We start from the raw sequence: 26,315 nt of genomic DNA on the forward strand, positions 1-26,315 counted from the left end.
CATGTTATAGGACGGGTCTCAGGTTTGGTATTAGAAGCATTAAGATATCACATCTCATGCTATCTGAAGGGTCTCAGGATTGGATTGGGAAGGAGTTGGATAGCCCATCTCATGCTATAGGAAGGGTATCAGGTTGGAATGGGAAGGAGTTTGATATCACATCTCATGATATAGGAAGTGTCTCAGGTTTTTAGAAGCATTAAGATATCACATCTCATGCTATCGAAAGGGTCTCAGGATTGGATTGGGAAGGAATTGGATATCCCATGTCATGCTGTAGGAAGGGTCTCAGTTTGGAATGGGAAGGAGTTGGATATCACATCTCATGTTATAGGAAGGGTCTCAGGATTGGAATATTAAGGACTTGGATATCACATCTCATGCTATAGGGAGGGTCTCAGGTTTGATATTAGAAGCATTGAGATATCACATCTCATGCTATCGGAAGGGTCTCAGGTTTGGAAAGGGAAGGATTTAGATATCACATATCATGTTATAAGATGCTTCTCAGGGTTGGTTCGGAAGCATTGAGATATCACATCTCATGGTATAGGAAGGGTCTCAGGATTGGAATGGGAAGGAGTTGGATATCATATCTCATGCTATAGGAAGGGTCTCAGATTTGGAATGTGAAGGAGTTGGATATCACATCTCATGTTATGGGAAGGATCTCAGGTTTTGTATTTGAAGCATTAATATATCACATCTCATGCTATAGGAAGGGTCTCAGGATTGGAATGGGAAGGAGTTGGATATCACATCTCATGCTATAGGAAGGGTCTCAGGTTTGGTAGAAGCATTGAGATAACACATCTCATGCTATAGGAAGGGTCTCAGGATTGAAATGGGAAGGAGTTGGATATCACATCTCATGCCATAGGAAGGGTCTCAGGTTTGGTATAGCATTGAGATATCACATCTCTGCTATCGGAAGGGTCTCAGGATTGGAGTGGGAAGGAGTTGGATATCCCATCTCATGGCATAGGAAGGGTCTCAGGTTTGGTATTAGAAGCACTGAGATATCACATCTCCTGCTATAGGGTGGGTCTCAGGATTGGAAGGGGAAGGATTTAGATATCACGTCTCAAGTTATAGGACGGGTCTCAGGTTTGGTATTAGAAGCATTAAGATATCATATCTCATGCTATCGGAAGGGTCTCAGGATTGGATTGGGAAGGAGTTGGACATCCCATCTCATGCTATAGGAAGGGTATCAGGTTGGAATGGGAAGGAGTTTGATATCACATCTCATGCTATAGGAAGGGTCTCAGGATTGGAATTGGAAGGATTTGGATATCACATATCATGTTATAGGAAGGGTCTCAGGTTTGTTATTAGAAGCATTGAGATATCACATCTCATGTTATAGGACAGTCTCAGGTTTGGTATTAGAAGCATTGAGATATCACATCTCATGGTATAGGGCGGGTCTCAGGATTGGAATGGGAAGGATTTGGATATCACATCTCATGTTATAGGAAGGGTCTCAGGTTTGTTATTAGAAGCATTGAGATATCATATCTCATGCTATCGGAAGGGTCTCAGGATTGGATTGGGAAGGAGTTGGATATCACATCTCATGATATAGGAAGGGTCTCAGGTTTGTTATTAGAAGCATTGAGATATCACATCTCATGTTATAGGACAGTCTCAGGTTTGGTATTAGAAGCATTGAGATATAACATTTCATAGTATAGGACGGGTCTCAGGATTGGAATGGGAAGGAGTTGGATATCACATCTCATGCTATAGGGAGGGTCTCAGGTTTGATATTAGAAGCATTGAGATATCACATCTCATGCTATCGGAAGGGTCTCAGGTTTGGAAGGGGAAGGAGTTAGATATCACGTCTCATGTTATAGGACGGGTCTCAGGTTTGGTATTAGAAGCATTAAGATATCACATCTCATGCTATCGGAAGGGTCTCAGGATTGGATTGGGAAGGAGTTGGATATCCCATCTCATGCTATAGGAAGGGTATCAGGTTGGAATGGGAAGGAGTTTGATATCACATCTCATGATATAGGAAGGGTCTCAGGTTTTTAGAAGCATTAAGATATCACATCTCATGCTATCGAAAGGGTCTCAGGATTGGATTGGGAAGGAATTGGATATCCCATGTCATGCTGTAGGAAGGGTCTCAGTTTGGAATGGGAAGGAGTTGGATATCACATCTCATGTTATAGGAAGTGTCTCAGGATTGGAATAGGAAGGACTTGGATATCACATCTCATGCTATAGGGAGGGTCTCAGGTTTGATATTAGAAGCATTGAGATATCACATCTCATGCTATCGGAAGGGTCTCAGGATTGGAATGGGAAGGAGTTGGATATCACATCTCATGCTAAAGGAAGGGTCTCAGGTTTGGAAAGGGAAGGATTTAGATATCACATATCATGTTATAAGATGCTTCTCAGGGTTGGTTTGGAAGCATTGAGATATCACATCTCATGCTATAGGAAGGGTCTCAGGATTGGAATGGGAAGGAGTTGGATATCACATCTCATGCTATAGGAAGGGTCTTAGGTTTGGTAGAAGCATTGAGATAACACATCTCATGCTATAGGAAGGGTCTCAGGATTGAAATGGGAAGGAGTTGGATATCACATCTCATGCCATAGGAAGGGTCTCAGGTTTGGTATAAGCATTGAGATATCACATCTCTGCTATCGGAAGGGTCTCAGGATTGGAGTGGGAAGGAGTTGGATATCCCATCTCATGGCATAGGAAGGGTCTCAGGTTTGGTATTAGAAGCATTGAGATATCACATCTCCTGCTATAGGATGGGTCTCAGGATTGGAAGGGGAAGGATTTAGATATCACGTCTCATGTTATAGGACGGGTCTCAGGTTTGGTATTAGAAGCATTAAGATATCATATCTCATGCTATCGGAAGGGTCTCAGGATTAGATTGGGAAGGAGTTGGATATCCCATCTCATGCTATAGGAAGGGTATCAGGTTGGAATGGGAAGGAGTTTGATATCACATCTCATGCTATAGGAAGGGTCTCAGGATTGGAATTGGAAGGATTTGGATATCACATATCATGTTATAGGAAGGGTCTCAGGTTTGTTATTAGAAGCATTGAGATATCACATCTCATGTTATAGGACAGTCTCAGGTTTGGTATTAGAAGCATTGAGATATCACATCTCATGGTATAGGGTGGGTCTCAGGATTGGAATGGGAAGGATTTGGATATCACATCTCATGTTATAGGAAGGGTCTCAGGTTTGTTATTAGAAGCATTGAGATATCACATCTCATGTTATAGGACAGTCTCAGGTTTGGTATTAGAAGCATTGAGATATCACATCTCATGGTATAGGACGGGTCTCAGGATTGGAAGGGAAAGGAGTTGGATTTCACATCTCATGCTATTGGAAGGGTCTCAGGATTGGAATGGGAAGGAATTGGATATCACATCTCATGCTATTGGAAGGGTCTCAGGATTGGAATGGGAAGGAGTTTGATATCACATCTCATGCTATAGGAAGGGTCTCAGGATTGGAATGGGAAGGAGTTGGATATCACATCTCATGTTATAGGAAGGGACTCAGGTTTGGTATTAGAAGAACTGAGAAATCAGATATCATCCTTTATGAAGGGACTCAAGTTTGGTATTTCAAGGAGTGAGATAATAAATCTCATCCTATCGGAAGGGTCTCAGGATTGGAATGGGAAGGAGTTGAATATCACATCTCATGCTATAGGAAGGATCTCAGGTTTGGTAGAAGCATTGAGATATCACATCTCGTGCTATAGGAACGGTCTCAGGATTGGAATGGGAAGGAGTTAGATATCACATCTCATGCTATAGGAAGGGTCTCAGGATTGGAATGGAAGGAGTTGGATATCACATCTCATCCTATAGGAAGGGTCTCAGGTTTGGAATGGGAAGGATTTGGATATCACATATCATGTTATAGGAAGGGTCTCAGGTTTGTTATTAGAAGCATTGAGATATCACATCTCATGTTATAGGACAGTCTCAGGTTTGGTATTAGAAGCATTGAGATATCACATCTCATGGTATAGGGCGGGTCTCAGGATTGGAATGGGAAGGATTTGGATATCACATCTCATGTTATAGGAAGGGTCTCAGGTTTGTTATTAGAAGCATTGAGATATCATATCTCATGCTATCGGAAGGGTCTCAGGATTGGATTGGGAAGGAGTTGGATATCACATCTCATGATATAGGAAGGGTCTCAGGTTTGTTATTAGAAGCATTGAGATATCACATCTCATGTTATAGGACAGTCTCAGGTTTGGTATTAGAAGCATTGAGATATAACATTTCATAGTATAGGACGGGTCTCAGGATTGGAATGGGAAGGAGTTGGATATCACATCTCATGCTATAGGGAGGGTCTCAGGTTTGATATTAGAAGCATTGAGATATCACATCTCGTGCTATCGGAAGGGTCTCAGGTTTGGAAGGGGAAGGAGTTAGATATCACGTCTCATGTTATAGGACGGGTCTCAGGTTTGGTATTAGAAGCATTAAGATATCACATCTCATGCTATCGGAAGGGTCTCAGGATTGGATTGGGAAGGAGTTGGATATCCCATCTCATGCTATAGGAAGGGTATCAGGTTGGAATGGGAAGGAGTTTGATATCACATCTCATGATATAGGAAGGGTCTCAGGTTTTTAGAAGCATTAAGATATCACATCTCATGCTATCGAAAGGGTCTCAGGATTGGATTGGGAAGGAATTGGATATCCCATGTCATGCTGTAGGAAGGGTCTCAGTTTGGAATGGGAAGGAGTTGGATATCACATCTCATGTTATAGGAAGTGTCTCAGGATTGGAATAGGAAGGACTTGGATATCACATCTCATGCTATAGGGAGGGTCTCAGGTTTGATATTAGAAGCATTGAGATATCACATCTCATGCTATCGGAAGGGTCTCAGGATTGGAATGGGAAGGAGTTGGATATCACATCTCATGCTAAAGGAAGGGTCTCAGGTTTGGAAAGGGAAGGATTTAGATATCACATATCATGTTATAAGATGCTTCTCAGGGTTGGTTTGGAAGCATTGAGATATCACATCTCATGGTATAGGAAGGGTCTCAGGATTGGAATGGGAAGGAGTTGGATATCACATCTCATGCTATAGGAAGGGTCTCAGATTTGGAATGTGAAGGAGTTGGATATCACATCTCATGTTATGGGAAGGATCTCAGGTTTTGTATTTGAAGCATTGATATATCACATCTCATGCTATAGGAAGGGTCTCAGGATTGGAATGGGAAGGAGTTGGATATCACATCTCATGCTATAGGAAGGGTCTTAGGTTTGGTAGAAGCATTGAGATAACACATCTCATGCTATAGGAAGGGTCTCAGGATTGAAATGGGAAGGAGTTGGATATCACATCTCATGCCATAGGAAGGGTCTCAGGTTTGGTATAAGCATTGAGATATCACATCTCTGCTATCGGAAGGGTCTCAGGATTGGAGTGGGAAGGAGTTGGATATCCCATCTCATGGCATAGGAAGGGTCTCAGGTTTGGTATTAGAAGCATTGAGATATCACATCTCCTGCTATAGGATGGGTCTCAGGATTGGAAGGGGAAGGATTTAGATATCACGTCTCATGTTATAGGACGGGTCTCAGGTTTGGTATTAGAAGCATTAAGATATCATATCTCATGCTATCGGAAGGGTCTCAGGATTAGATTGGGAAGGAGTTGGATATCCCATCTCATGCTATAGGAAGGGTATCAGGTTGGAATGGGAAGGAGTTTGATATCACATCTCATGCTATAGGAAGGGTCTCAGGATTGGAATTTGAAGGATTTGGATATCACATATCATGTTATAGGAAGGGTCTCAGGTTTGTTATTAGAAGCATTGAGATATCACATCTCATGTTATAGGACAGTCTCAGGTTTGGTATTAGAAGCATTGAGATATCACATCTCATGGTATAGGGTGGGTCTCAGGATTGGAATGGGAAGGATTTGGATATCACATCTCATGTTATAGGAAGGGTCTCAGGTTTGTTATTAGAAGCATTGAGATATCACATCTCATGTTATAGGACAGTCTCAGGTTTGGTATTAGAAGCATTGAGATATCACATCTCATGGTATAGGACGGGTCTCAGGATTGGAAGGGAAAGGAGTTGGATTTCACATCTCATGCTATTGGAAGGGTCTCAGGATTGGAATGGGAAGGAATTGGATATCACATCTCATGCTATTGGAAGGGTCTCAGGATTGGAATGGGAAGGAGTTTGATATCACATCTCATGCTATAGGAAGGGTCTCAGGATTGGAATGGGAAGGAGTTGGATATCACATCTCATGTTATAGGAAGGGACTCAGGTTTGGTATTAGAAGAACTGAGAAATCAGATATCATCCTTTATGAAGGGACTCAAGTTTGGTATTTCAAGGAGTGAGATAATAAATCTCATCCTATCGGAAGGGTCTCAGGATTGGAATGGGAAGGAGTTGAATATCACATCTCATGCTATAGGAAGGATCTCAGGTTTGGTAGAAGCATTGAGATATCACATCTCGTGCTATAGGAACGGTCTCAGGATTGGAATGGGAAGGAGTTAGATATCACATCTCATGCTATAGGAAGGGTCTCAGGATTGGAATGGGAAGGAGTTGGATATCACATCTCATCCTATAGGAAGGGTCTCAGGTTTGGAATGGGAAGGATTTGGATATCACATCTCTTGCAATAGGAAGGGTCTCAGGTTTGGTATTATAAATATTGAGATATCACATCTCATGGTATAGGAACGGTCTCAGGATTGGAATCGGAAGGAGTTGGATATCACATCTCATGTTATAGGAAGGGTCTCAGGTTTTGTTTTAGAAGCACTGAGATATCAAATCTCATGCTATATGAAGAGACGCAGGATTGGAATGGGAAGAAGTTGGATATCACATCTCATGCTAAAGGAAGGGTCTTGGGTTTGGAAGGGGAAGGATTTGGATATCACATCTCAAGTTATAGGACCGGTCTGTGGTTTGGTATTAGAAGCATTGAGATATCATATCTCATGCTATCGGAAGGGTCTCAGGATTGGATTGGGAAGGAGTTGGATATCACATCTCATGTTATAGGAAGGGTCTCAGGATTGGAATGGGAAGCATTTGGATATCACATCTCATGTTATAGGAAGCGTCTCAGGTTTGTTATTAGAAGCATTGAGATATCACATCTCATGTTATAGGACAGTCTAAGGTTTGGTATTAGAAGCATTGAGATATCATATCTCATGGTATAGTACGGGTCTCAGGATTGGAATGGGAAGGAGTTGGATATCACATCTCATGCTATAGGAAGGGTCTCAGGATTGGAATGGGAAGGATTTGGATAACACATCTCATGTTATAGGAAGGGTCTCAGGTTTGTTATTAGAAGCATTGAGATATCACATCTCATGTTATAGGACAGTGTCAGGTTTGGTATTAGAAGCATTGAGATATCACATCTCATGGTATAGGACGGGTCTCAGGATTGGAATGGGAAGGAGTTGGATATCACATCTCATGCTATAGGAAGGGTCCCAAGATTGGAATGGGAAGGCGTTTGATATCACATCTCATTTCATAGGAAGGTCTCAGGTTTGGTAGAAGCATTAAGATATCACATCTCATGCTATCGGAAGGGTCTCAGGATTGGATTGGGAAGGAGTTGGATATCACATCTCATGCTAAAGGAAGGGTCTCAGGTTTGGAAGGGGAAGGATTTGGATATCACATCTCAAGTTATAGGAGGGGTCTGTGGTTTGGTATTAGAAGCATTGAGATATCATATCTCATGCTATCGGAAGGGTCTCAGGATTGGATTGGGAAGGAGTTGGATATCACATCTCATGTTATAGGAAGGGTCTCAAGATTGGAATGGGAAGGACATGGATATTACATCTCATGTTATAGGAAGGGTCTCAGGTTTGTTATTAGAAGCATTGAGATATCACATCTCATGTTATAGGACAGTTTCAGGTTTGGTATTAGAAGCATTGAGATAAAACATCTCATAGTATAGGACGGGTCTCAGGATTGGAATGGGAAGGAGTTGGATATCACATCTCATGCTATAGGGAGGGTCTCAGGTTTGATATTAGAAGCATTGAGATATCACATCTCATGCTATCGGAAGGGTCTCAGGATTGGATTGGGAAGGAGTTGGATATCACATCTCAAGTTATAGGACGGGTCTGTGGTTTGGTATTAGAAGCATTGAGATATCATATCTCATGCTATCGGAAGGGTCTCACGATTGGATTGGGAAGGAGTTGGATATCACATCTCATGTTATAGGAAGGCTCTCAGGTTTGTTATTAGAAGCATTGAGATATCACATCTCACGTTATAGGACAGTCTCAGGTTTGGTATTAGAAGCATTGAGATATAATATCTCATGGTATAAAACGGGTCTCAGGATTGGAATGGGAAGGAGTTGGATATCACATCTCATGCTAAAGGAAGGGTCTCAGGTTTGGAAGGGGAAGGATTTGGATATCACATCTCAATTTATAGGACGGGTCTGTGGTTTGGTATTAGAAGCATTGAGATATCATATCTCATGCTATCGGAAGGGTCTCAGGATTGGATTGGGAAGGAGTTGGATATCACATCTCATGTTATAGGAAGGGTCTCAGGATTGGAATGGGAAGGATTTGGATATCACATCTCATGTTATAGGAAGGGTCTCAGGTTTGTTATTAGAAGCATTGAGATATCGCATCTCATGTTATAGGACAGTCTCAGATTTGGTATTAGAAGCATTGAGATATCATATCTCATGGTATAGGACGGGTCTCAGGATTGGATTGGGAAGGAATTGGATATCCCATGTCATGCTGTAGGAAGGGGCTCAGTTTGGAATGGGAAGGAGTTGGATATCACATCTCATGTTATAGGAAGGGTCTCAGGATTGGAATAGGAAGGACTTGGATATCACATCTCATGCTATAGGGAGGGTCTCAGGTTTGATATTAGAAGCATTGAGATATCACATCTCATGCTATCGGAAGGGTCTCAGGATTGGAATGGGAAGGAGTTGGATATCAGATCTCATGCTAAAGGAAGGGTCTCAGGTTTGGAAAGGGAAGGATTTAGATATCACATATCATGTTATAAGATGCTTCTCAGGGTTGGTTTGGAAGCATTGAGATATCACATCTCATGGTATAGGAAGGGTCTCAGGATTGGAATGGGAAGGAGTTGGATATCACATCTCATGCTATAGGAAGGGTCTCAGATTTGGAATGTGAAGGAGTTGGATATCACATCTCATGTTATGGGAAGGATCTCAGGTTTTGTATTTGAAGCATTGATATATCACATCTCATGTTATAGGAAGGGTCTCAGGATTGGAATGGGAAGCATTTGGATATCACATCTCATGTTATAGGAAGCGTCTCAGGTTTGTTATTAGAAGCATTGAGATATCACATCTCATGTTATAGGACAGTCTAAGGTTTGGTATTAGAAGCATTGAGATATCATATCTCATGGTATAGTACGGGTCTCAGGATTGGAATGGGAAGGAGTTGGATATCACATCTCATGCTATAGGAAGGGTCTCAGGATTGGAATGGGAAGGATTTGGATAACACATCTCATGTTATAGGAAGGGTCTCAGGTTTGTTATTAGAAGCATTGAGATATCACATCTCATGTTATAGGACAGTGTCAGGTTTGTATTAGAAGCATTGAGATATCACATCTCAAGGTATAGGACGGGTCTCAGGATTGGAATGGGAAGGAGTTGGATATCACATCTCATGCTATAGGAAGGGTCCCAGGATTGGAATGGGAAGGAGTTTGATATCACATCTCATTCCATAGGAAGGTCTCAGGTTTGGTAGAAGCATTAAGATATCACATCTCATGCTATCGGAAGGGTCTCAGGATTGGATTGGGAAGGAGTTGGATATCACATCTCATGCTAAAGGAAGGGTCTCAGGTTTGGAAGGGGAAGGATTTGGATATCACATCTCAAGTTATAGGAGGGGTCTGTGGTTTGGTATTAGAAACATTGAGATATCATATCTCATGCTATCGGAAGGGTCTCCGGATTGGATTGGGAAGGAGTTGGATATCACATCTCATGTTATAGGAAGGGTCTCAAGATTGGAATGGGAAGGACATGGATATTACATCTCATGTTATAGGAAGGGTCTCAGGTGTGTTATTAGAAGCATTGAGATATCACATCTCATGTTATAGGACAGTCTCAGGTTTGGTATTAGAAGCATTGAGATAAAACATCTCATAGTATAGGACGGGTCTCAGGATTGGAATGGGAAGGAGTTGGATATCACATCTCATGCTATAGGGAGGGTCTCAGGTTTGATATTAGAAGCATTGAGATATCACATCTCATGCTATCGGAAGGGTCTCAGGATTGGATTGGGAAGAAGTTGGATATCACATCTCAAGTTATAGGACGGGTCTGTGGTTTGGTATTAGAAGCATTGAGATATCATATCTCATGCTATCGGAAGGGTCTCACGATTGGATTGGGAAGGAGTTGGATATCACATCTCATGTTATAGGAAGGCTCTCAGGTTTGTTATTAGAAGCATTGAGATATCACATCTCACGTTATAGGACAGTCTCAGGTTTGGTATTAGAAGCATTGAGATATAATATCTCATGGTATAAGACGGGTCTCAGGATTGGAATGGGAAGGAGTTGGATATCACATCTCATGCTAAAGGAAGGGTCTCAGGTTTGGAAGGGGAAGGATTTGGATATCACATCTCAATTTATAGGACGGGTCTGTGGTTTGGTATTAGAAGCATTGAGATATCATATCTCATGCTATCGGAAGGGTCTCAGGATTGGATTGGGAAGGAGTTGGATATCACATCTCATGTTATAGGAAGGGTCTCAGGATTGGAATGGGAAGGATTTGGATATCACATCTCATGTTATAGGAAGGGTCTCAGGTTTGTTATTAGAAGCATTGAGATATCGCATCTCATGTTATAGGACAGTCTCAGGTTTGGTATTAGAAGCATTGAGATATCATATCTCATGGTATAGGACGGGTCTCAGGATTGGATTGGGAAGGAATTGGATATCCCATGTCATGCTGTAGGAAGGGTCTCAGTTTGGAATGGGAAGGAGTTGGATATCACATCTCATGTTATAGGAAGGGTCTCAGGATTGGAATAGGAAGGACTTGGATATCACATCTCATGCTATAGGGAGGGTCTCAGGTTTGATATTAGAAGCATTGAGATATCACATCTCATGCTATCGGAAGGGTCTCAGGATTGGAATGGGAAGGAGTTGGATATCACATCTCATGCTAAAGGAAGGGTCTCAGGTTTGGAAAGGGAAGGATTTAGATATCACATATCATGTTATAAAATGCTTCTCAGGGTTGGTTTGGAAGCATTGAGATATCACATCTCATGGTATAGGAAGGGTCTCAGGATTGGAATGGGAAGGAGTTGGATATCACATCTCATGCTATAGGAAGGGTCTCAGATTTGGAATGTGAAGGAGTTGGATATCACATCTCATGTTATGGGAAGGATCTCAGGTTTTGTATTTGAAGCATTGATATATCACATCTCATGCTATAGGTAGGGTCTCAGGATTGGAATGGGAAGGAGTTGGATATCACATCTCATGCTATAGGAAGGGTCTTAGGTTTGGTAGAAGCATTGAGATAACACATCTCATGCTATAGGAAGGGTCTCAGGATTGAAATGGGAAGGAGTTGGATATCCCATCTCATGGCATAGGAAGGGTCTCAGGTTTGGTATTAGAAGCATTGAGATATCACATCTCCTGCTATAGGATGGGCCTCAGGATTGGAAGGGGAAGGATTTAGATATCACCTCTCATGTTATAGGACGGGTCTCAGGTTTGGTATTAGAAGCATTAAGATATCATATCTCATGCTATCGGAAGGGTCTCAGGATTGGATTGGGAAGGAGTTGGATATCCCATCTCATGCTATAGGAAGGGTATCAGGTTGGAATGGGAAGGAGTTTGATATCACATCTCATGCTATAGGAAGGGTCTCAGGATTGGAATTGGAAGGATTTGGATATCACATATCATGTTATAGGAAGGGTCTCAGGTTTGTTATTAGAAGCATTGAGATATCACATCTCATGTTATAGGACAGTCTCAGGTTTGGTATTAGAAGCATTGAGATATCACATCTCATGGTATAGGGTGGGTCTCAGGATTGGAATGGGAAGGATTTGGATATCACATCTCATGTTATAGGAAGGGTCTCAGGTTTGTTATTAGAAGCATTGAGATATCACATCTCATGTTATAGGACAGTCTCAGGTTTGGTATTAGAAGCATTGAGATATCACATCTCATGGTATAGGACGGGTCTCAGGATTGGAAGGGAAAGGAGTTGGATTTCACATCTCATGCTATTGGAAGGGTCTCAGGATTGGAATGGGAAGGAATTGGATATCACATCTCATGCTATTGGAAGGGTCTCAGGATTGGAATGGGAAGGAGTTTGATATCACATCTCATGCTATAGGAAGGGTCTCAGGATTGGAATGGGAAGGAGTTGGATATCACATCTCATGTTATAGGAAGGGACTCAGGTTTGGTATTAGAAGAACTGAGAAATCAGATATCATCCTTTATGAAGGGACTCAAGTTTGGTATTTCAAGGATTGAGATAATAAATCTCATCCTATCGGAAGGGTCTCAGGATTGGAATGGGAAGGAGTTGAATATCACATCTCATGCTATAGGAAGGATCTCAGGTTTGGTAGAAGCATTGAGATATCACATCTCGTGCTATAGGAACGGTCTCAGGATTGGAATGGGAAGGAGTTAGATATCACATCTCATGCTATAGGAAGGGTCTCAGGATTGGAATGGGAAGGAGTTGGATATCACATCTCATCCTATAGGAAGGGTCTCAGGTTTGGAATGGGAAGGATTTGGATATCACATCTCTTGCAATAGGAAGGGTCTCAGGTTTGGTATTATAAATATTGAGATATCACATCTCATGGTATAGGAAGGGTCTCAGGATTGGAATCGGAAGGAGTTGGATATCACATCTCATGTTATAGGAAGGGTCTCAGGTTTTGTTTTAGAAGCACTGAGATATCAAATCTCATGCTATATGAAGAGACGCAGGATTGGAATGGGAAGAAGTTGGATATCACATCTCATGCTAAAGGAAGGGTCTTGGGTTTGGAAGGGGAAGGATTTGGATATCACATCTCAAGTTATAGGACCGGTCTGTGGTTTGGTATTAGAAGCATTGAGATATCATATCTCATGCTATCGGAAGGGTCTCAGGATTGGATTGGGAAGGAGTTGGATATCACATCTCATGTTATAGGAAGGGTCTCAGGATTGGAATGGGAAGCATTTGGATATCACATCTCATGTTATAGGAAGCGTCTCAGGTTTGTTATTAGAAGCATTGAGATATCACATCTCATGTTATAGGACAGTCTAAGGTTTGGTATTAGAAGCATTGAGATATCATATCTCATGGTATAGTACGGGTCTCAGGATTGGAATGGGAAGGAGTTGGATATCACATCTCATGCTATAGGAAGGGTCTCAGGATTGGAATGGGAAGGATTTGGATAACACATCTCATGTTATAGGAAGGGTCTCAGGTTTGTTATTAGAAGCATTGAGATATCACATCTCATGTTATAGGACAGTCTCAGGTTTGGTATTAGAAGCATTGAGATATCACATCTCATGGTATAGGACGGGTCTCAGGATTGGAATGGGAAGGAGTTGGATATCACATCTCATGCTATAGGAAGGGTCCCAGGATTGGAATGGGAAGGAGTTTGATATCACATCTCATTCCATAGGAAGGTCTCAGGTTTGGTAGAAGCATTAAGATATCACATCTCATGCTATCGGAAGGGTCTCAGGATTGGATTGGGAAGGAGTTGGATATCACATCTCATGCTAAAGGAAGGGTCTCAGGTTTGGAAGGGGAAGGATTTGGATATCACATCTCAAGTTATAGGAGGGGTCTGTGGTTTGGTATGAGAAGCATTGAGATATCATATCTCATGCTATCGGAAGGGTCTCAGGATTGGATTGGGAAGGAGTTGGATATCACATCTCATGTTATAGGAAGGGTCTCAAGATTGGAATGGGAAGGACATGGATATTACATCTCATGTTATAGGAAGGGTCTCAGGTTTGTTATTAGAAGCATTGAGATATCACATCTCATGTTATAGGACAGTCTCAGGTTTGGTATTAGAAGCATTGAGATAAAACATCTCATAGTATAGGACGGGTCTCAGGATTGGAATGGGAAGGAGTTGGATATCACATCTCATGCTATAGGGAGGGTCTCAGGTTTGATATTAGAAGCATTGAGATATCACATCTCATGTTATAGGACAGTCTCAGGTTTGGTATTAGAAGCATTGAGATATCACATCTCATGGTATAGGACGGGTCTCAGGATTGGAATGGGAAGGAGTTGGATATCACATCTCATGCCATAGGACGGGTCTCAGGATTGGAATGGGAAGGAGTTGGATATCACATCTCATTCCATAGGAAGGTCTCAGGTTTGGTAGAAGCATTAAGATATCACATCTCATGCTATCGGAAGGGTCTCAGGATTGGATTGGGAAGGAGTTGGATATCACATCTCATGCTAAAGGAAGGGTCTCAGGTTTGGAAGGGGAAGGATTTGGATATCACATCTCAAGTTATAGGAGGGGTCTGTGGTTTGGTATTAGAAGCATTGAGATATCATATCTCATGCTATCGGAAGGGTCTCAGGATTGGATTGGGAAGGAGTTGGATATCACATCTCATGTTATAGGAAGGGTCTCAAGATTGGAATGGGAAGGACATGGATATTACATCTCATGTTATAGGAAGGGTCTCAGGTTTGTTATTAGAAGCATTGAGATATCACATCTCATGTTATAGGACAGTCTCAGGTTTGGTATTAGAAGCATTGAGATAAAACATCTCATAGTATAGGACGGGTCTCAGGATTGGAATGGGAAGGAGTTGGATATCACATCTCATGCTATAGGGAGGGTCTCAGGTTTGATATTAGAAGCATTGAGATATCACATCTCATGCTATCGGAAGGGTCTCAGGATTGGATTTGGAAGGAGTTGGATATCACATCTCAAGTTATAGGACGGGTCTGTGGTTTGGTATTAGAAGCATTGAGATATCATATCTCATGCTATCGGAAGGGTCTCACGATTGGATTGGGAAGGAGTTGGATATCACATCTCATGTTATAGGAAGGCTCTCAGGTTTGTTATTAGTAGCATTGAGATATCACATCTCACGTTATAGGACAGTCTCAGGTTTGGTATTAGAAGCATTGAGATATAATATCTCATGGTATAAGACGGTTCTCAGGATTGGAATGGGAAGGAGTTGGATATCACATCTCATGCTAAAGGAAGGGTCTCAGGTTTGGAAGGGGAAGGATTTGGATATCACATCTCAATTTATAGGACGGGTCTGTGGTTTGGTATTAGAAGCATTGAGATATCATATCTCATGCTATCGGAAGGGTCTCAGGATTGGATTGGGAAGGAGTTGGATATCACATCTCATGTTATAGGAAGGGTCTCAGGATTGGAATGGGAAGGATTTGGATATCACATCTCATGTTATAGGAAGGGTCTCAGGTTTGTTATTAGAAGCATTGAGATATCGCATCTCATGTTATAGGACAGTCTCAGGTTTGGTATTAGAAGCATTGAGATATCATATCTCATGGTATAGGACGGGTCTCAGGATTGGAATGGGAAGGAGTTGGATATCACATCTCATGCTAAAGGAAGGGTCTCAGGTTTGGAAGGGGAAGGATTTGGATATCACATCTCAATTTATAGGACGGGTCTGTGGTTTGGTATTAGAAGCATTGAGATATCATATCTCATGCTATCGGAAGGGTCTCAGGATTGGATTGGGAAGGAGTTGGATATCACATCTCATGTTATAGGAAGGGTCTCAGGATTGGAATGGGAAGGATTTGGATATCACATCTCATGTTATAGGAAGGGTCTCAGGTTTGTTATAGAAGCATTGAGATATCGCATCTCATGTTATAGGACAGTCTCAGGTTTGGTATTAGAAGCATTGAGATATCATATCTCATGGTATAGGACGGGTCTCAGGATTGGAATGGGAAGGAGTTGGATATCACATCTCATGCTATAGGAAGGGTCTCAGGATTGGAATGGGAAGGATTTGGATATCACATCTCATGTTATAGGAAGGGTCTCAGGTTTGTTATTAGAAGCATTGAGATATCACATCTCATGTTATAGGACAGTCTCAGGTTTGGTATTAGAAGCATTGAGATATCATATCTCATGGTATAGGACGGGTCTCAGGATTGGAATGGGAAGGAGTTGGATATCACATCTCATGCTATAGGAAGGGTCTCAGGATTGGAATGGGAAGAAGTTTGATATCACATCTCATGCCATAGGAAGGTCTCAGGTATGGTAGAAGCATTAAGATATCACATCTCATGCTATCGGAAGGGTCTCAGGATTGGATTGGGAAGGAGTTGGATATCCCATCTCATGCTATAGGAAGGGTCACAGGTTGGAATTGGAAGGAGTTGGATATCAAATCTCATGCTATCGGAAGGGTCTCAGGATTGGAATGGGAAGGAGTTGGATATCACATCTCATGCTATAGGGAGTGTCTCAGGTTTGATATTAGAAGCATTGAGATATCATATCTCATGCTATCGGATTGGTCTCAGGATTGGATTGGGAAGGAGTTGGATATCACATCTCATGTTATAGGAAGGGTCTCAGGATTGGATGGGAAGAGTTGGATATCACATCTCATGCTATAGGAAGGGTCTCAGGTTTGGTAGAAGCATTGGGATATCACATCTCATGCTATAGGAAGGGTCTCAGGATTGGAATGGGAAGGAGTTGGATATCACATCTCATGATAATGGAAGGGTCTCAGGTTTGGAAGGGGAAGGATTTGGACATCACATGTCAAGTTATAGGATGGGTCTGTGGTTTTGGTATTAGAAGCATTGAGATATCATATCTCATGGTATAGGACGGGTCTCAGGATTGGAATGGGAAGGAGTTGGATATCACATCTCATGCTATAGGAAGGGTCTCAGGATTGGAATGGGAAGGATTTGGATATCACATCTCATGTTATAGGAAGGGTCTCAGGTTTGTTATTAGAAGCATTGAGATATCACATCTCATGTTATAGGACAGTCTCAGGTTTGGTATTAGAAGCATTGAGATATCACATCTCATGGTATAGGACGGGTCTCAGGATTGGAATGGGAAGGAGTTGGATATCACATCTCATGCTGTAGGAAGGGTCTCAGGATTGGAATGGGAAGGAGTTTGATATCCCATCTCATGCTATAGGAAGGGTCACAGGTTGGAATTGGAAGGAGTTGGATATCACATCTCATGCTATAGGGAGGGTCTTAGGTTTGATATTAGAAGCATTGAGATATCATATCTCATGCTATCGGAAGGGTCTCAGGATTGGATTGGGAAGGAGTTGGATATCACATCTCATGTTATAGGAAGGGTCTCAGGATTGGATGGGAAGAGTTGGATATCACATCTCGTTATAGGAAGGGTATCAGGATTGGAATGGGAAGGACTTTGATATCACATCTCACGCTATAGGGAGGGTCTCAGGTTTGGTATTAGAAGCATTGAGATATCACATCTCATGCTATCGGAAGGTTCTCAGGATTGGATTGGGAAGGAGTTGGATATCACATCTCATGTTATAGGAAGGGTCTCAGGATTGGAATGGGAAGGACTTGGACATCACATCTCATGTTATAGGAAGGGTCTCAGGTTTGTTATTAGAAGCATTGAGATATCACATCTCATGTTATAGGACAGTCTCAGGTTTGGTATTAGAAGCTTTGAGATATAACATCTCATGGCATAGGACGGGTCTCAGGATTGGATGGGAAGAGTTGGATATCACACCTCATGCTATAGGAAGGGTCTCAGGTTTGGTAGAAGCATTGAGATATCACATCCCATGCTATAGGAAGGGTCTCAGGATTGGAATGGGAAGGAGTTGGATATCACATCTCATGTTAAAGGAAGGGTCTCAGGTTTGGAAGGGGAAGGATTTGGATACCACATCTCAAGTTATAGGACGGGTCTGTGGTTTGGTATTAGAAGCATTGAGATATCATATCTCATGCTATCGGAAGGGTCTCAGGATTGGATTGGGAAGGAGTTGGATATCACATCTCATGCTATCGGAAGGGTCTCAGGATTGGAATGGGAAGGAGTTGGATATCACATCTCATGCTATAGGGAGGGTCTCAGGTTTGATATTAGAAGCATTGAGATATCATATCTCATGCTATCGGAAGGGTCTCAGGATTGGATTGGGAAGGAGTTGGATATCACATCTCATGTTATAGGAAGGGTCTCAAGATTGGAATGGGAAGGACTTGGATATCACATCTCATGTTATAGGAAGGGTTTCAGGTTGTTATTAGAAGCATTGAGATATCACATCTCATGTTATAGGACAGTCTCAGGTTTGGTATTAGAAGCATTGAGATATAACATTTCATAGTATAGGACGGGTCTCAAGATTGGAATGGGAAGGAGTTGGATATCACATCTCATGCTATAGGGAGGGTCTCAGGTTTGATATTAGAAGCATTGAGATATCACATCTCATGCTATCGGAAGGGTCTCAGGTTTGGAAGGGGAAGGATTTAGATATCACGTCTCATGTTATAGGACGGGTCTCAGGTTTGGTATTAGAAGCATTAAGGTATCACATCTCATGCTATCGGAAGGGTCTCAGGATTGGATTGGGAAGGAGTTGTATATCCCATCTCATGCTATAGGAAGGGTATCAGGTTGGAATGGGAAGGAGTTTGATATCACATCTCATGATATAGGAAGGGTCTCAGGTTTTTAGAAGCATTAAGATACCACATCTCATGCTATCAAAAGGGTCTCAGGATTGGATTGGGAAGGAATTGGATATCCCATGTCATGCTATAGGAAGGGTCTCAGGTTGGAATGGGAAGGAGTTGGATATCACATCTCATGTTATAGGAAGGGTCTCAGGATTGGAATAGGAAGGACTTGGATATCACATCTCATGCTATAGGGAGGGTCTCAGGTTTGATATTAGAAGCATTGAGATATCACATCTCATGCTATCGGAAGGGTCTCAGGATTGGAATGGGAAGGAGTTGGATATCACATCTCATGCTAAAGGAAGGATCTCAGGTTTGGAAAGGGAAGGATTTAGATATCACATATCATGTTATAAGATGGTTCTCAGGGTTGGTTTGGAAGCATTGAGATATCACACATCTCATGGTATAGGAAGGGTCTCAGGATTGGAATGGGAAGGAGTTGGATATCACATCTCATGCTATAGGAAGGGTCTCAGGATTGGATTGGGAAGGAGTTGGATATCACATCTCATGTTATAGGAAGGGTCTCAAGATTGGAATGGGAAGGACATGGATATCACATCTCATGTTATAGGAAGGGTCTCAGGTTTGTTATTAGAAGCATTGAGATATCACATCTCATGTTATAGGACAGTCTCAGGTTTGGTATTAGAAGCATTGAGATAAAACATCTCATAGTATAGGACGGGTCTCAGGATTGGAATGGGAAGGAGTTGGATATCACATCTCATGCTATAGGGAGGGTCTCAGGTTTGATATTAGAAGCATTGAGATATCACATCTCATGCTATCGGAAGGGTCTCAGGATTGGATTGGGAAGGAGTTGGATATCACATCTCAAGTTATAGGACGGGTGTGTGGTTTGGTATTAGAAGCATTGAGATATCATATCTCATGCTATCGGAAGGGTCTCAGGATTGGATTGGGAAGGAGTTGGATATCACATCTCATGTTATAGGAAGGCTCTCAGGTTTGTTATTAGAAGCATTGAGATATCACATCTCACGTTATAGGACAGTCTCAGGTTTGGTATTAGAAGCATTGAGATATCATATCTCATGGTATAGGATGGGTCTCAGGATTGGAATGGGAAGGAGTTGGATATCACATCTCATGCTAAAGGAAGGGTATCAGGTTTGGAAGGGGAAGGATTTGGATATCACATCTCAATTCATAGGACGGGTCTGTGGTTTGGTATTAGAAGCATTGAGATATCATATCTCATGCTATCGGAAGGGTCTCAGGATTGGATTGGGAAGGAGTTGGATATCACATCTCATGTTATAGGAAGGGTCTCAGGATTGGAATGGGAAGGATTTGGATATCACATCTCATGTTATAGGAAGGGTCTCAGGTTTGTTATTAGAAGCATTGAGATATCGCATCTCATGTTATAGGACAGTCTCAGGTTTGGTATTAGAAGCATTGAGATATCATATCTCATGGTATAGGACGGGTCTCAGGATTGGAATGGGAAGGAGTTGGATATCACATCTCATGCTAAAGGAAGGGTCTCAGGTTTGGAAGGGGAAGGATTTGGATATCACATCTCAATTTATAGGACGGGTCTGTGGTTTGGTATTAGAAGCATTGAGATATCATATCTCATGCTATTGGAAGGGTCTCAGGATTGGATTGGGAAGGAGTTGGATATCACATCTCATGTTATAGGAAGGGTCTCAGGATTGGAATGGGAAGGATTTGGATATCACATCTCATGTTATAGGAAGGGTCTCAGGTTTGTTATTAGAAGCATTGAGATATCACATCTCATGTTATAGGACAGTCTCAGGTTTGGTATTAGAAGCATTGAGATATCACATCTCCTGGTATAGGACGGGTCTCAGGATTGGAATGGGAAGGAGTTGGATATCACATCTCATGCTATAGGAAGGGTCTCAGGATTGGAATGGGAAGAAGTTTGATATCACATCTCATGCCATAGGAAGGTCTCAGGTATGGTAGAAGCATTAAGATATCACATCTCACGCTATGGGAAGGGTCTCAGGATTGGATTGGGAAGGAGTTGGATATCCCATCTCATGCTATAGGAAGGGTCACAGGTTGGAATTGGAAGGAGTTGGATATCACATCTCATGCTATCGGAAGGGTCTCAGGATTGGAATGGGACGGAGTTGGATATCACATCTCATGCTATAGGGAGGGTCTCAGGTTTGATATTAGAAGCATTGAGATATCATATCTCATGCTATCGGATGGGTCTCAGGATTCGATTGGGAAGGAGTTAGATATCACATCTCATGTTATAGGAAGGGTCTCAGGATTGGATGGGAAGAGTTGGATATCACATCTCATGCTATAGGAAGGCTCTCAGGTTTGGAAGAAGCATTGGGATATCACATCTCATGCTATAGGAAGGGTCTCAGGATTGGAATGGGAAGGAGTTGGATATCACATCTCATGATAATGGAAGGGTCTCAGGTTTGGAAGGGGAAGGATTTGGACATCACATCTCAAGTTATAGGATGGGTCTGTGGTTTTGGTATTAGAAGCATTGAGATATCATATCTCATGCTATTGGATGGGTCTCAGGATTGGAATGGGAAGGAGTTGGATATCACATCTCATGCTATAGGAAGGGTCTCAGGATTGCAATGGGAAGGAGTTGGATATCACATCTCATGATAATGGAAGGGTCTCAGGTTTGGAAGGGGAAGGATTTGGACATCACATCTCAAGTTATAGGATGGGTCTGTGGTTTTGGTATTAGAAGCATTGAGATATCATATCTCATGGTATAGGACGGGTCTCAGGATTGGAATGGGAAGGAGTTGGATATCACATCTCATGCTATAGGAAGGGTCTCAGGATTGGAATGGGAAGGATTTGGATATCACATCTCATGTTAAAGGAAGGGTCTCAGGTTTGTTATTAGAAGCATTGAGATATCACATCTCATGTTATAGGACAGTCTCAGGTTTGGTATTAGAAGCATTGAGATATCACATCTCATGGTATAGGACGGGTCTCAGGATTGGAATGGGAAGGAGTTGGATATCACATCTCATGCTGTAGGAAGGGTCTCAGGATTGGAATGGGAAGGAGTTTGATATCCCATCTCATGCTATAGGAAGGGTCGCAGGTTGGAATTGGAAGGAGTTGGATATCATGCGATGCCTTCATGCTATCGGAAGGGTCTCAGGATTGGAATGGGAAAGAGTTGGATATCACCTCTCATGCTAAAGGGAGGGTCTTAGGTTTGATATTAGAAGCATTGAGATATCATATCTCATGCTATCGGAAGGGTCTCAGGATTGGATTGGGAAGGAGTTGGATATCACATCTCATGTTATAGGTAGGGTCTCAGGTTTGGTATTAGAAGCATTGAGATATCACATCTCATGCTATCAGAAGGGTCTCAGGATTGGATTGGGAAGGAGTTGGATATCACATCTCATGTTATAGGAAGGGTCTCAGGATTGGAATGGGAAGGACTTGGACATCACATCTCATGTTATAGGAAGGGTCTCAGGTTTGTTATTAGAAGCATTGAGATATCACATCTCATGTTATAGGACAGTCTCAGGTTTGGTATTAGAAGCATTGAGATATAACATCTCATGGCATAGGAGGGGTCTCAGGATTGGATGGGAAGAGTTGGATATCACATTGCATGCTATAGGAAGGGTCTCAGGTTTGGTAGAAGCATTGAGATATCACATCTCATGCTATAGGAAGGGTCTCAGGATTGGAATGGGAAGGAGTTGGATATCACATCTCATGATAAAGGAAGGGTCTCAGGTTTGGAAGGGGAAGGATTTGGACATCACATCTCAAGTTATAGGACGGGTCTGTGGTTTGGTATTAGAAGCATTGAGATATCATATCTCATGCTATCGGAAGGGTCTCAGGATTGGATGGGGAAGGAGTTCGATATCACATCTCATGTTATAGGAAGGGTCTCAAGATTGGAATGGGAAGGACTTGCATATCACATCTCATGTTATAGGAAGGGTCTCAGGTTTGTTATTAGAAGCATTGAGATATCACATCTCATGTTATAGGACAGTCTCAGGTTTGGTATTAGAAGCATTGAGATATAACATCTCATAGTATAGGACGGGTCTCGGGATTGGAATGGGAAGGGGTTGGATATCACACCTCATGCTATAGAAAGGGTCTCGGGATTGGATTGGGAAGGAGTTGGATATCACATCTCATGTTATAGGAAGGATCTCAGGTTTGGTATTAATAGCATTGAGATATCACATCTCATGCTATAGGAAGGGTCTCAGGATTGGAATGGGAAGGAGTTGGATATCACATCTCATGCTATAGGAAGGGTCTCAGGTTTGGTAGAAGCATTAGGATATCACATCTCATGTTATAGGAAGGGTCTCAAGATTGGAATGGGAAGGATTTGGATACCACATCTCATGTTATAGGAAGGGTCTCAGGTTTGTTATTAGAAGCATTGAGATATCATATCTCATGCTATCGGAAGGGTCTCAGGATTGGATTGGGAAGGATTTGGATATCACATCTCATGTTATAGGAAGGGTCTCAGGTTTGTTATTAGAAGCATTGAGATATCATATCTCATGCTATCGGAAGGGTCTCAGGATTGGATTGGGAAGGAGTTGGATATCACATCTCATGTTACAGGAAGAGTCTCAGCATTGGAATGGGAAGGGGTTGGATATCATATCTCATGCTATAGGAAGGGTCACAGGTTGGAATTGGAAGGAGTTGGATATCACATCTCATGCTATCGGAAGGGTCTCAGGATTGGAATGGGAAGGAGTTGGATATCACATCTCATGCTATAGGAAGGGTCTCAGGATTGGAATGGGAAGTAGTTTGATATCACATCTCATGCCATAGGAAGGTCTCAGGTATGGTAGAAACATTAAGATATCACATCTCATGCTATCAGAAGGGTCTCAGGATTGGATTGGGAAGGAGTTGGATATCCCATCTCATGCTATAGGAAGGGTCACAGGTTGGAAGTGGAAGGAGTTGGATATCACATCTCATGCTATCGGAAGGATCTCAGGATTGGAATGGGAAGGAGTTGGATATCACATCTCATGCTATAGGGAGGGTCTCAGGTTTGATATTAGAAGCATTGAGATATCATATCTCATGCTATCGGAAGGGTCTCAGGATTGGATTGGGAAGGAGTTGGATATCACATCTCATGTTATAGGAAGGGTCTCAAGATTGGAATGGGAAGGACTTGGATATCACATCTCATGTTATAGGAAGGGTCTCAGGTTTATTAGAAGCATTGAGATATCACATCTCATGTTATAGGACAGTCTCACGTTTGGTATTAGAAGCATTGAGATATAACATTTCATAGTATAGGACGGGTCTCAAGATTGGAATGGGAAGGAGTTGGATATCACATCTCATGCTATAGGGAGGGTCTCAGGTTTGATATTAGAAGCATTGAGATATCACATCTCATGCTATCGGAAGAGTCTCAGGTTTGGAAGGGGAAGGATTTAGATATCACGTCTCATTTTATAGGACGGGTCTCAGGTTTGGTATTAGAAGCATTAAGATATCACATCTCATGCTATCGGAAGGGTCTCAGGATTGGATTGGGAAGGAGTTGGATATCCCATCTCATGCTATAGGAAGGGTATCAGGTTGGAATGGGAAGGAGTTTGATATCACATCTCATGATATAGGAAGGGTCTCAGGTTTTTAGAAGCATTAAGATATCACATCTCATGCTATCGAAAGGGTCTCAGGATTGGATTGGGAAGGAATTGGATATCCCATGTCATGCTATAGGAAGGGTCTCAGGTTGGAATGGGAAGGAGTTGGATATCACATCTCATGTTATAGGAAGGGTCTCAGGATTGGAATAGGAAGGACTTGGATATCACATCTCATGCTATAGGGAGGGTCTCAGGTTTGATATTAGAAGCATTGAGATATCACATCTCATGCTATCGGAAGGGTCTCAGGATTGGAATGGGAAGGAGTTGGATATCACATCTCATGCTAAAGGAAGGGTCTCAGGTTTGGAAAGGGAAGGATTTAGATATCACATATCATGTTATAAGATGGTTCTCAGGGTTGGTTTGGAAGCATTGAGATATCACATCTCACGGTATAGGAAGGGTCTCAGGATTGGAATGGGAAGGAGTTGGATATCACATCTCATGCTATAGGAAGGGTCTCAGATTTGGAATGTGAAGGAGTTGGATATCACATCTCATGTTATGGGAAGGATCTCAGGTTTTGTATTTGAAGCATTGATATATCACATCTCATGCTATAGGAAGGGTCTCAGGATTGGAATGGGAAGGAGTTGGATATCACATCTCATGCTATAGGAAGGGTCTCAGGTTTGGTAGAAGCATTGAGATAACACATCTCATGCTATAGGAAGGGTCTCAGGATTGAAATGGGAAGGAGTTGGATATCACATCTCATGCCATAGGAAGGTCTCAGGTATGGTAGAAACATTAAGATATCACATATCATGCTATCGGAAGGGTCTCAGGATTGGATTGGGAAGGAGTTGGATATCCCATCTCATGCTATAGGAAGGGTCACAGGTTGGAATTGGAAGGAGTTGGATATCACATCTCATGCTATCGGAAGGGTCTCAGGTTTGGTATTAGAAACATTGAGATATAACATTTCATAGTATAGGACGGGTCTCAAGATTGGAATGGGAAAGAGTTGGATATCACATCTCATGCCATAGGAAGGGTCTCAGGTTTGGTATAAGCATTGAGATATCACATCTCTGCTATCGGAAGGGTCTCAGGATTGGAGTGGGAAGGAGTTGGATATCCCATCTCATGGCATAGGAAGGGTCTCAGCTTTGGTATTAGAAGCATTGAGATATCACATCTCCTGCTATAGGATGGGTCTCAGGATTGGAAGGGGAAGGATTTAGATATCACGTCTCATGTTATAGGACGGGTCTCAGGTTTGGTATTAGAAGCATTAAGATGTCATATCTCATGCTATCGGAAGGGTCTCAGGATTGGATTGGGAAGGAGTTGGATATCCCATCTCATGCTATAGGAAGGGTATCAGGTTGGAATGGGAAGGAGTTTGATATCACATCTCATGCCATAGGAAGGGTCTCAGGTTTTTAGAAGCATTAAGATATCACATATCATGCTATCGAAAGGGTCTCAGGATTAGATTGGGAAGGAGTTGGATATCACATCTCATGCCATAGGAAGGGTCTCAGGTTTGGTATAAGCATTGAGATATCACATCTCTGCTATCGGAAGGGTCTCAGGATTGGAGTGGGAAGGAGTTGGATATCCCATCTCATGGCATAGGAATGGTCTAAGGTTTGGTATTAGAAGCATTGAGATATCACATCTCCTGCTATAGGAAGGGTCTCAGGATTGGAATGAGAAGGACTTGGATATCACATCT

This window comes from Ambystoma mexicanum, chromosome 5q (assembly GCF_040938575.1).
Source record: "Ambystoma mexicanum isolate Mex_15411 chromosome 5q, UKY_AmexF1_1, whole genome shotgun sequence".
NCBI classification, from domain to species: domain Eukaryota; kingdom Metazoa; phylum Chordata; class Amphibia; order Caudata; family Ambystomatidae; genus Ambystoma; species Ambystoma mexicanum.